This window comes from Chinchilla lanigera, unplaced genomic scaffold (genome assembly GCF_000276665.1).
Source record: "Chinchilla lanigera isolate Chin_1 unplaced genomic scaffold, ChiLan1.0 scaffold00024, whole genome shotgun sequence".
Taxonomy (NCBI): domain Eukaryota; kingdom Metazoa; phylum Chordata; class Mammalia; order Rodentia; family Chinchillidae; genus Chinchilla; species Chinchilla lanigera.
In genome coordinates this window covers 13500944-13509556 of record NW_004955425.1, presented here as the reverse complement: position 1 = coordinate 13509556, position 8613 = coordinate 13500944, and positions in this window count along the sequence as shown.

Here is an 8613-nt window from a genome sequence, read left to right as displayed (position 1 = left end):
AGGGAAGGGAAGGGAAAGGGAAGGGAAGGGAAGGAAAGGGGTTGGCTTCATATATTCTGACCTCAAAGAAAAGAAAGGGAAGTTAGGTACCAGATATAGAAAAATCTGAAAGGAAAAAATGAAAGAGTTAATCTTAGAGGGCAGAGGCTTCCCAGTAAGACAGACTAGGACAATGGTACAGGCAGCCCAAAAACTGGAAAGGAAAATCTACCATGTACAAGAGACCAATTGGAGTGAACAGAACTGAGCAGAGAAGGTGTCACTAATAGCCTTTTTTGGTAGAAGGAGGGTGATGACTCCATGTACATCACAATAAGCATCTGAGCCCAACTAAAACCTGCACTGCACAGTCTTCTAGATTCCATACAAGACTTCTGAGCCAAAAGTTACTCTTTCAAAATAGGCCCAAGTCTTCTTGGACGTTAAAGATGTGGAGGACAGAGTTTCATATGTGTACATGCTTCTCCATCATTTACATCAGGCTGGACTAGTCATATGGCCCAGGGCAACCTACTTGACCTTTATGTTTCCTCATCTGGCAAACAAAAGTGATAGTTTTACTAACCACAAGTGGTGGAAATGAGATCATCCATGTAAAGCACTTCAGAAAGAGTGTCTGGCACAGAGTTAGCACTCTATAAATGTTACCCGCGTTTTATTATTTTTATGACAGTGGATTATGCTGAGAGGCAAACCAGAAAAATTCCCTGCTGGGGTCTCATGGCTTGTGAGTAGTACTGCAGATTGGAGGCTTGTAGGAACTTCCACGCTGCAGGAAGCAACTTGCTGGTGCAAAGGCCAGAGGACTCCCATTCTAGGACTCTGCTCCTCAGCCCCTACTGCTTTCCAGATCCCAGCCTTGAAGCCCCTGCCCTCCCACTATTGCCCCTGAGACAGAAGAGAGCATCTCAACTATCAGCCAGACCTTTTCCCAGCCACATGGCCTTCTTCCTCTTTAAAATTAATCACCAACATGAGAGCCAGCAGGTCTTCTTAACGTAATAGTCTCCAACTTTATGCTTGCTTCTCGATGTCCACTTCTAGTGCTCCAAGAAAAGACAGAAGAGGTTTTGTAGTTGTTCAGAGGCATAAAAGTGTATCCATCTGGGAAGTGGAGGTAACTTCTCTCCAGGTGCTATATTTATGAAGAAAGTTTACAAATACATGAACAGATTAAAATAAAAAGCTTTGATTCACAGATGATTTACCTACCTCTTCATTATGTAAAATTAAAGTCCAAAGCTTACCAAGTCATAAATGAAACTGCATTCTCTGCAAAAATTAGATATTAGAACAGAGACTGACCTCTTCTGGGTACGGGCTGGATAGGAGCCCAAACTAGGCACGCTGAGGTATAGGAATGCACAAGAGAAAATACCATGCTAGAGATCTGTGATTGCAGGTGCGAAGGGCAGGCTACCAATGATATTCCCATGAGGACACTGGAGAGGTTTTGAAAGTAATAACATAAAAGCAAAATCAAGTTTGCCAGCAAGGCAGTCGGGATAGTCGGGATAAATCAGGGAAATTAGATTCGGTATTGTTCCCAAATACTTTCTCTGTAGCTCGGGTCTATTGCCCCTTCTTCAAATGTGGCAGTGTCCATTCTCAGAGTGTCTTAAAGGCACCACTCATCTGAGACACGCGTCCTTTGTGGAGTACCTCGACCACACAAGGTGTCCTGTTGGATTGCTCCCAGCACTGCAGGGTGGCTCTGATGGATCAGAAATCATTCAAAGTCTGTTTGTTTGTCACAAAGGTCTACTTCATTATTATGGCAAAGGGGCTAAGCATTCTTAATTTCAATGCTTTGTGGTTTATATTTGTTATTTGGTAACCAATAGGAAACCATTTCACTCTAAAAACTTATCTTCTGATTTCTCTAACATTCAAGTTGCTGTCAATTTTCCTCATGGTTTTAAGTCTGTTTAAAAAGAAGAATGATGTAATGCAAGTACTGGTTAGAGGGAACTTATCTTGTCACAAAATTCTCCTGAAGACATCAAGGAAGCAGAAGCAGCATGGAAATCCAGAACAGACAGACTTCTCGTGTGAATGCCTTGGGTTCAAATCCCGAATGTAATCTTAATTACCTTTTGTCTGTAGATGGGATAATAATCTTGCAATGGCTACTTGAGGATTCAAGGTAATGTATGAAAAGGTCCTTATCCAAAACTAGCACATTAATGGTGCACAGTAAGTGGTAGTTACTCACAGCTTAATCGATGACAGGGTTTTGACCAGGAATCAGACATCCATGACCCTCACAGGCGAATGGATCACTGTGTAGGCACAGAGGCTCCTTGTGTTATAGCAGGACCTAGCCCGGAGGGAGGAACCAAAGGGAAATAAAAGGAGCATGGAGCAAATGCATCATAAAAGGAGCACGGAGCAAATGCATCTCAAGTCAGGAAGATTATCCTGAAACGTGCCTCAATATGACTGCTCTGAAAACTAGCCTAGAGATGTTTCATATTGTTTATGGAAAAAATAAACGGGTTTTTAAAAAGTCTTTCTTTTCTTGACAGATGGAACTGAAAATTTACCTGTTCTCTAAAAGAGAAAAAAAGAGTAAAGCTTGTTTTTGTCTTAGAAAATACATAATGCTTAAGCTAGTTCATTATTAAGTAGACATAGTTGACTTCTAAAAATGAGCCCTGGGGGTTAATAGGTCAGAAGTATGCTTATTGCCTGTATTGTCAAGAGGATGGTTGTAAATATACTTGTATCCCATATTTGTCTAAAATCCCAAATGTCCTGTTGTCATGGAAATAGATTCCCAAGCATCACATATTAGGTGTTTTGCATTTTGTGCAGAGATTTCCTTGAGGTCACAATTGCCAGTCCCATGTAGAAGGAAGCTGATTATTCAGGATTTAGATATAACATAAGCATCCAGCATAACTGATCCACTAACGTTAAGTGGAATGTAGTTGAAAAGAGGTATTGATGGTCACAAGATGACAGGAGGAAAAGGATAAGCATAAAATCAAAGCGTACAAAGGACTTGGGCATGAAATGCCACAAGATAAGACTGTATGTTTTTCCTCTGTCCTTCTCTAATGCTGAGAAGAGGGTTTCTAGTCAGGGATCTTGGGTGCGATCCAAAGGAAAGCACCTGGCTAATGGAGCAGAAAGAGTTTACAGATGTTGCATGTTGAGGCCTGTGATTCAGGTCAATTCTACCCAAAAGCATTCAGGCTGGAAGACAGTCATACAAGTAAAGGAGGAATTAAAATGCAGCACATTGTATGCAATAAAGTAGGGACCAATTCGTACAGAAATTAGAGAGGGATGTGTTCTGTCAAGACTGGGATGGAATCTGCAAGAAAGTTTCCAAGGGCTGAGGATGTGGCTCAGTGGTAGAGCTCTTGCCCTGGGTAAGGTCCCAGGTTTGATAAGGAGTTCGAAAGACCAAAGGGGATTCCCAGGCAGGCAGAAAAATTGGAGAAAAGTGTGAGAATCACAGACAAAGGCAGTAAGGGTGGAAGCACTTGGTGTACAATGGATCTGCAAGGATGTTTAACAAAATGGAAATGTGGAGGGAAGCAAGGAAAAGATGAGACTAAAACAAGAGGGGAAACAAGGAAAGGAATTCGAGCCGGGCACTGGAAGGATCTGAAAGCGGCTGGGTTAGGTTTGAGAAGCAGGGTTAGGGTTAGGGTTAGGGTTAGGGTTAGCAGGAAGGAAGGGAAAAGGGATTTTAAAGAAAAAAAGAATTGAAGGAAAGAATGCAAATAGAGTGTTTGCAGATGGGGAGGGGAAGGCGGGTTGAGGGAGGAGCGGGAAAGGACTGACCACCGTTTGCCCCGCACATCCTCGGGGCAACCTGTCAACTATGGACTGCACCGTGCATCATGGACGCAGGTGCCATTCTGCACAGCTGACTCATGTCTGCATGTGATATACTCATTTGCCTGTTGATTTTATATGGACTATTTTTGGCCTACTTAACTTAGAACATTGTATTCATCTTTGATGTTTGCTTCGTGTAAAATCTAATAATAAATTCTGGTTATTTTCTTTTACTAATTCATGTTTATTTGTGAAAAATGACCTGTAATTTTGTGTCATGATCTATAAAAACCCTTATCATAAGTACATTAGATAAAATTTTTACTTTTCTCCAGAACTCAGTGATATTCTTTTACAGTACAAAATGGACACGTTTGGGACTTTAAGACTGAATAGGAAGAAGTGCCAAATGATCTGCAAAAGAAAACACTGAAAAAAGGAGAAATGCTAGCATATCAGAGAGGAAAAGTCTGCTATGAAATGGAAAGAGAAAAAAGGCATCTCCTGTTGTCAACTTTCGATAGTACAGAAGAAAAGAAGAAAAAATGAAACCAAAACAATTCCAATAGCGGTCAATGATTATAGTAATTCTACGGGTGGTGCTGACAGAGTTGCCCAACATCTAACATGTAAGGATCAAAAAGTGAGCAAAAATATTATTAAAAAATATTTGTGCACCTTCTTGACTAAACAACATAGGACTCATTTGTTATTGACGCAAAACAAGGGGGTCACAAAGTCCCTTACAATTTAGATTAGGTCAAATAGACCAGATAATTAAAAATATGAGCTAGCAAAATGCAGACCAGTGCGACAGTCATCCATGTCTTCACCATCATATTTAGTGGCAGATGTTCTATTGAAATTACACTACCCACAGGAAAAAAAGAAAGGCCAACACGACAGCGTAAAGTGTCTTATTCAAGGAAAGACAATAATAGAAGATGAATTTGGAAAGAGACTTGATACTGAGGTCCAGATTGTAACGCTGCATGGTGTGTTGAATGTTTTAAGATACACCACACATGAAAATATTACTGAAGAAATTTGATAAAATTGCTACTTTTATATTTCCTATTATATTATCTTATAAAAATTAATGAAAAATGTGCATTTTTGGTCATCTTGTGTTTGAATAATTGCACTGGTAAGCGGTTAAGATGTGTCACGTACATGCACAAATGTCTCAATGATTGTAATCATCTTGTACTATGAACATGTACTCAGGATAAATAATATTAAAAATTGTCCTTTAAAAAATGAGACACAAAGACAGCTATGAGGAAAGATGGCAGCATCACACATAAGAGATCATGAGGCCCTGTGGTCAGTGGAGATGGGCAGATGCTGTATCTCAGAACTGTCCAGAAGGCACAGTTGAAAACAGTCTAGAGATTTAAAAAACATCTGTGGTTTCACTCTGTATGCTGCCAACAAAAGGGATCCATGAGAATCCGAGAGGTAAAGGAAAACAAGAGGACTAAGTGTCAGAAGGTCAACAGGGGAGACCACTGTCAATGCAGGTGCTGACAACAGCATGAAGTGCAATGGAAAGGCCACATACATTAATGACAGAAATGTTTGATTAGGTTTGATGTTTTCAAGGCCTTTAAACTTGGTACAAATAGATTTATGAAATGGTAGAAGTGATGCTAAAAAGGGAAATACATCTTAGAGAAAACACATATCCGTAGAGGGCACAGTGAAGGCCCAGCCCACTGGCCACCTATATAGTAGACGCAGGAAGGATGAATAGGCTTGACCTATGACCCTTATTATGCCACTCACATCTACATTCTTCCTTCTTCTAGTGATAGCATCTTCCTTTCTCTTCAGAGACTAGCCCTCCACTCTTCACAGCCTACTTGGTACATTTCTGAATCCTGACACAGACACATTGACTCAGACCTGGCCAGTCACAGGTCCCATTCCTTTGACCATAGCAAGTGTTTCAGTGATGAACCCACAACCAAGGAAACACAGTTCTTAGGGTCTGTTTCTTTTTTTAAGTTGTGGTGTGTGTTAGTTTTTGCTTTAAAGCTTTGGTGCTGCTTTCATTTGGGATTACCAAGGCAAGTTCTCTTTTCTCTGAGAATGCTACACAATATAAAGCTGGAGAGGCTGGACATCAGCCCCAAAAGATCTGCCCAGGAACAAAGCCAACACAGAGAAAAGCAGAAATGAGAGATGGAGAAAAGGGTAGAGGAGAGAGAAAGATTAGTTCTAACGATATCATTTGAACACCTCAAATACTCAAATACAGTACTTCTCAATAGTAGAGGCCAATAAATCCTTTTCACTTAAGCCATATAAAGTTGAGTTTTCTCTCTCCCAACTGGAAGAACTGTAGTAGACACAGCTGGTGGGAAAGCATGGGACGTAAGTGTGTTCCAGTGCAGTCTTGCCTGGGGCCAGCTCTGACCGCACACCTCCAGGTTTGCCTCACTCCCGCACCACTCAGCCGCCAGCACTTTGGGGCCTTATCATCCAGCCCCCTGTGGGCCTTAGTGAGGTGATGCGAGGAGGCATGTTGCAGCATTGTCCCCAAACCACATCCACTGTTTCTGATGGCTCAAAATTTCAGTGAACCAGCTCTGAAGAACGGCGATATCATATCATTTCTAGAACTCTTAGGGTGAAGAGCCTTCACTGCTTCTGTTCTGCAGAAACTCAAGACTAGGAAACACTGTTTTCTCCCAGAAAAAGCCAAAATTTGAAGTACAATTATCGTAACAAATGGAATCCCAAACTCTGCCATTCTGCATTTCCAGCAGAGGTTAGGAGCTGTGCCCAACTCCAAGGGCACTGAACGCCCTCTGTTGTGTGAATAGCAACTGCTGCAGTCAGGCCTGCTGGACCTCTGCAGCCTTGTACAATGACCCTGCAGATCCTAATCAGCGAGAAAATTAGCATCCATGGACCATGAGGTACAGACTTTGCATCTGCATCCACTCCAGAGGAGGGTAAAGAGAGAAAAGAAACTGCAGTAGCTCAGAAAGCAAGAACCTGTAGAATTTCAGTTTTCAGAAATGTGCCATCATGCAAACCCAGCCCGTCCCAGAGTTCTCTGCGAACATGTGGAAGGGTTCATGGGAAAGGTTAACTCAGTGCCCATTCAGATCCAAGCCTCTCTACATCCTCTTTCCCAAGGAGACAACTTTGGGCAAACATTTCAAGAAAGAGCTATTTCTCCAAAAGACATCTAGGCTTTTGGCAATGGGGCTCCTGAGCCTATTTACATATTACAAAAGATGGATGACATTTAAATGAGGGGGAAAGACACAGCCCAAATTTGGGATCTTAAACTCTCAGGATTCTATTGTGCCCCTTTCTCTTCCAGATATGGAGCAAGGTGGACAGAGCTCATAGGGCCTCTTCATATGCAAGATAAGAATTCCGATAAGAATTGCCTCCAAACTTTCCGAGGCCTGGAGTGTACCTCTTACGTGAGCAGTTTGTCAGTGAGGGCTAGCCACAGCTCTTTGCTGCTTATCATGAGCAGCAGGAGGAAGTACAGAGAGATTGTCTCTAATTACCCAACACAGAGTAAGGTTGCAAAGACCGAGCAATCAACCTTAAAACTAATTAGATGCATTCTGATAAGAGTGCTGTGCATTTTTTGTCCACTCAGAAAAACTAAAAATCCATTTTTTGTGGTTTGGTGAAGCTGAAAAACATTAAGAACCCAATTTCTCCCTAATTCTAACAACCCTAGGCAATCTGTTGGTGCTCAGAGATATAATTTGATTGGAGAACTTTTACACCTACTGAGAGTCTCTACTTATAGCTAATGATCTCTTCACATTACTTACATTTTTCTGAGAAACAGAAATGTTCAGATTCCATAATTGAATCCTTAGAAATCTGCACTGTATTTTCAAAGAGGCGCTGTTCCAACATGAGGACTGCATCAACAATTGGCAGAAGACTTCGTCTTCTCTCAGTCCCACTGGCTAGGATGGCTCTCTCCGCCCAGCACTGTGCCGGTTGATGTCTCTGCAAGTGAAATGAACCCCTTTTGCCAGGGCTGGGAGGGCTAAGTGGTCATAATAGAACAGCTACCACCTACTGTGTATCTAAGAGAGCTTTCTGGAAACTACTTTTAAGTCAGAGTAACCCAGCAAAAGTGGTAATACAAATCCCAGAATTTTTAGGTATTCAGGCTGAAAATTTTTGTGTTACTGAGGATCAAACCCAGAGGCTCATACAATGCTAGGCCATAGCACCAGCCCTGAGCCACGTCCCTAGCCATGAAGCTGAACCCTGAACTTCCACCCTGAGGTCCTGAGATCGTCAGGGGATTGCTCACTAGGTCAGCTCAGGCATCGTAAGCTCATGGAAAACTATGAATCTTATCAATTTGACATCATTCTAAATCTCAGTTTTAAAATATTAAGAACTTAGGTGCCCTAGGATAAAATTAAAATTAAATCGTACTTTTAAAAATGTCTCAAACTGTGCATGGTGGCACATGCCTGTAACCCCAACACTCCAGCAGATTGAGGCTGAAAGCTGGAAAATTTGACCCCAACTTGAGCAATTTAGGGACTTGGTGAGATTTTGTGTCAAAAGAAAAAATATTTTAAAAGGGCTGGAGATATACCTCAATGTGAAAACCCTGGGTTAACCCTCAGTATTGGAAAACAAAATAAAAACAAACCTCAACTGATTTTTATTTTCACATAAAAGACAAGGTCAAAATCACATAGCTGATTTTCTATTTCTGAAAAAAAGAGAAAGTATACCAGTATAATCTCACATTTGTGCTTAAAACATGGGAAAATAGATATCTAATGAAAGACATTGGTGGACTGTAGA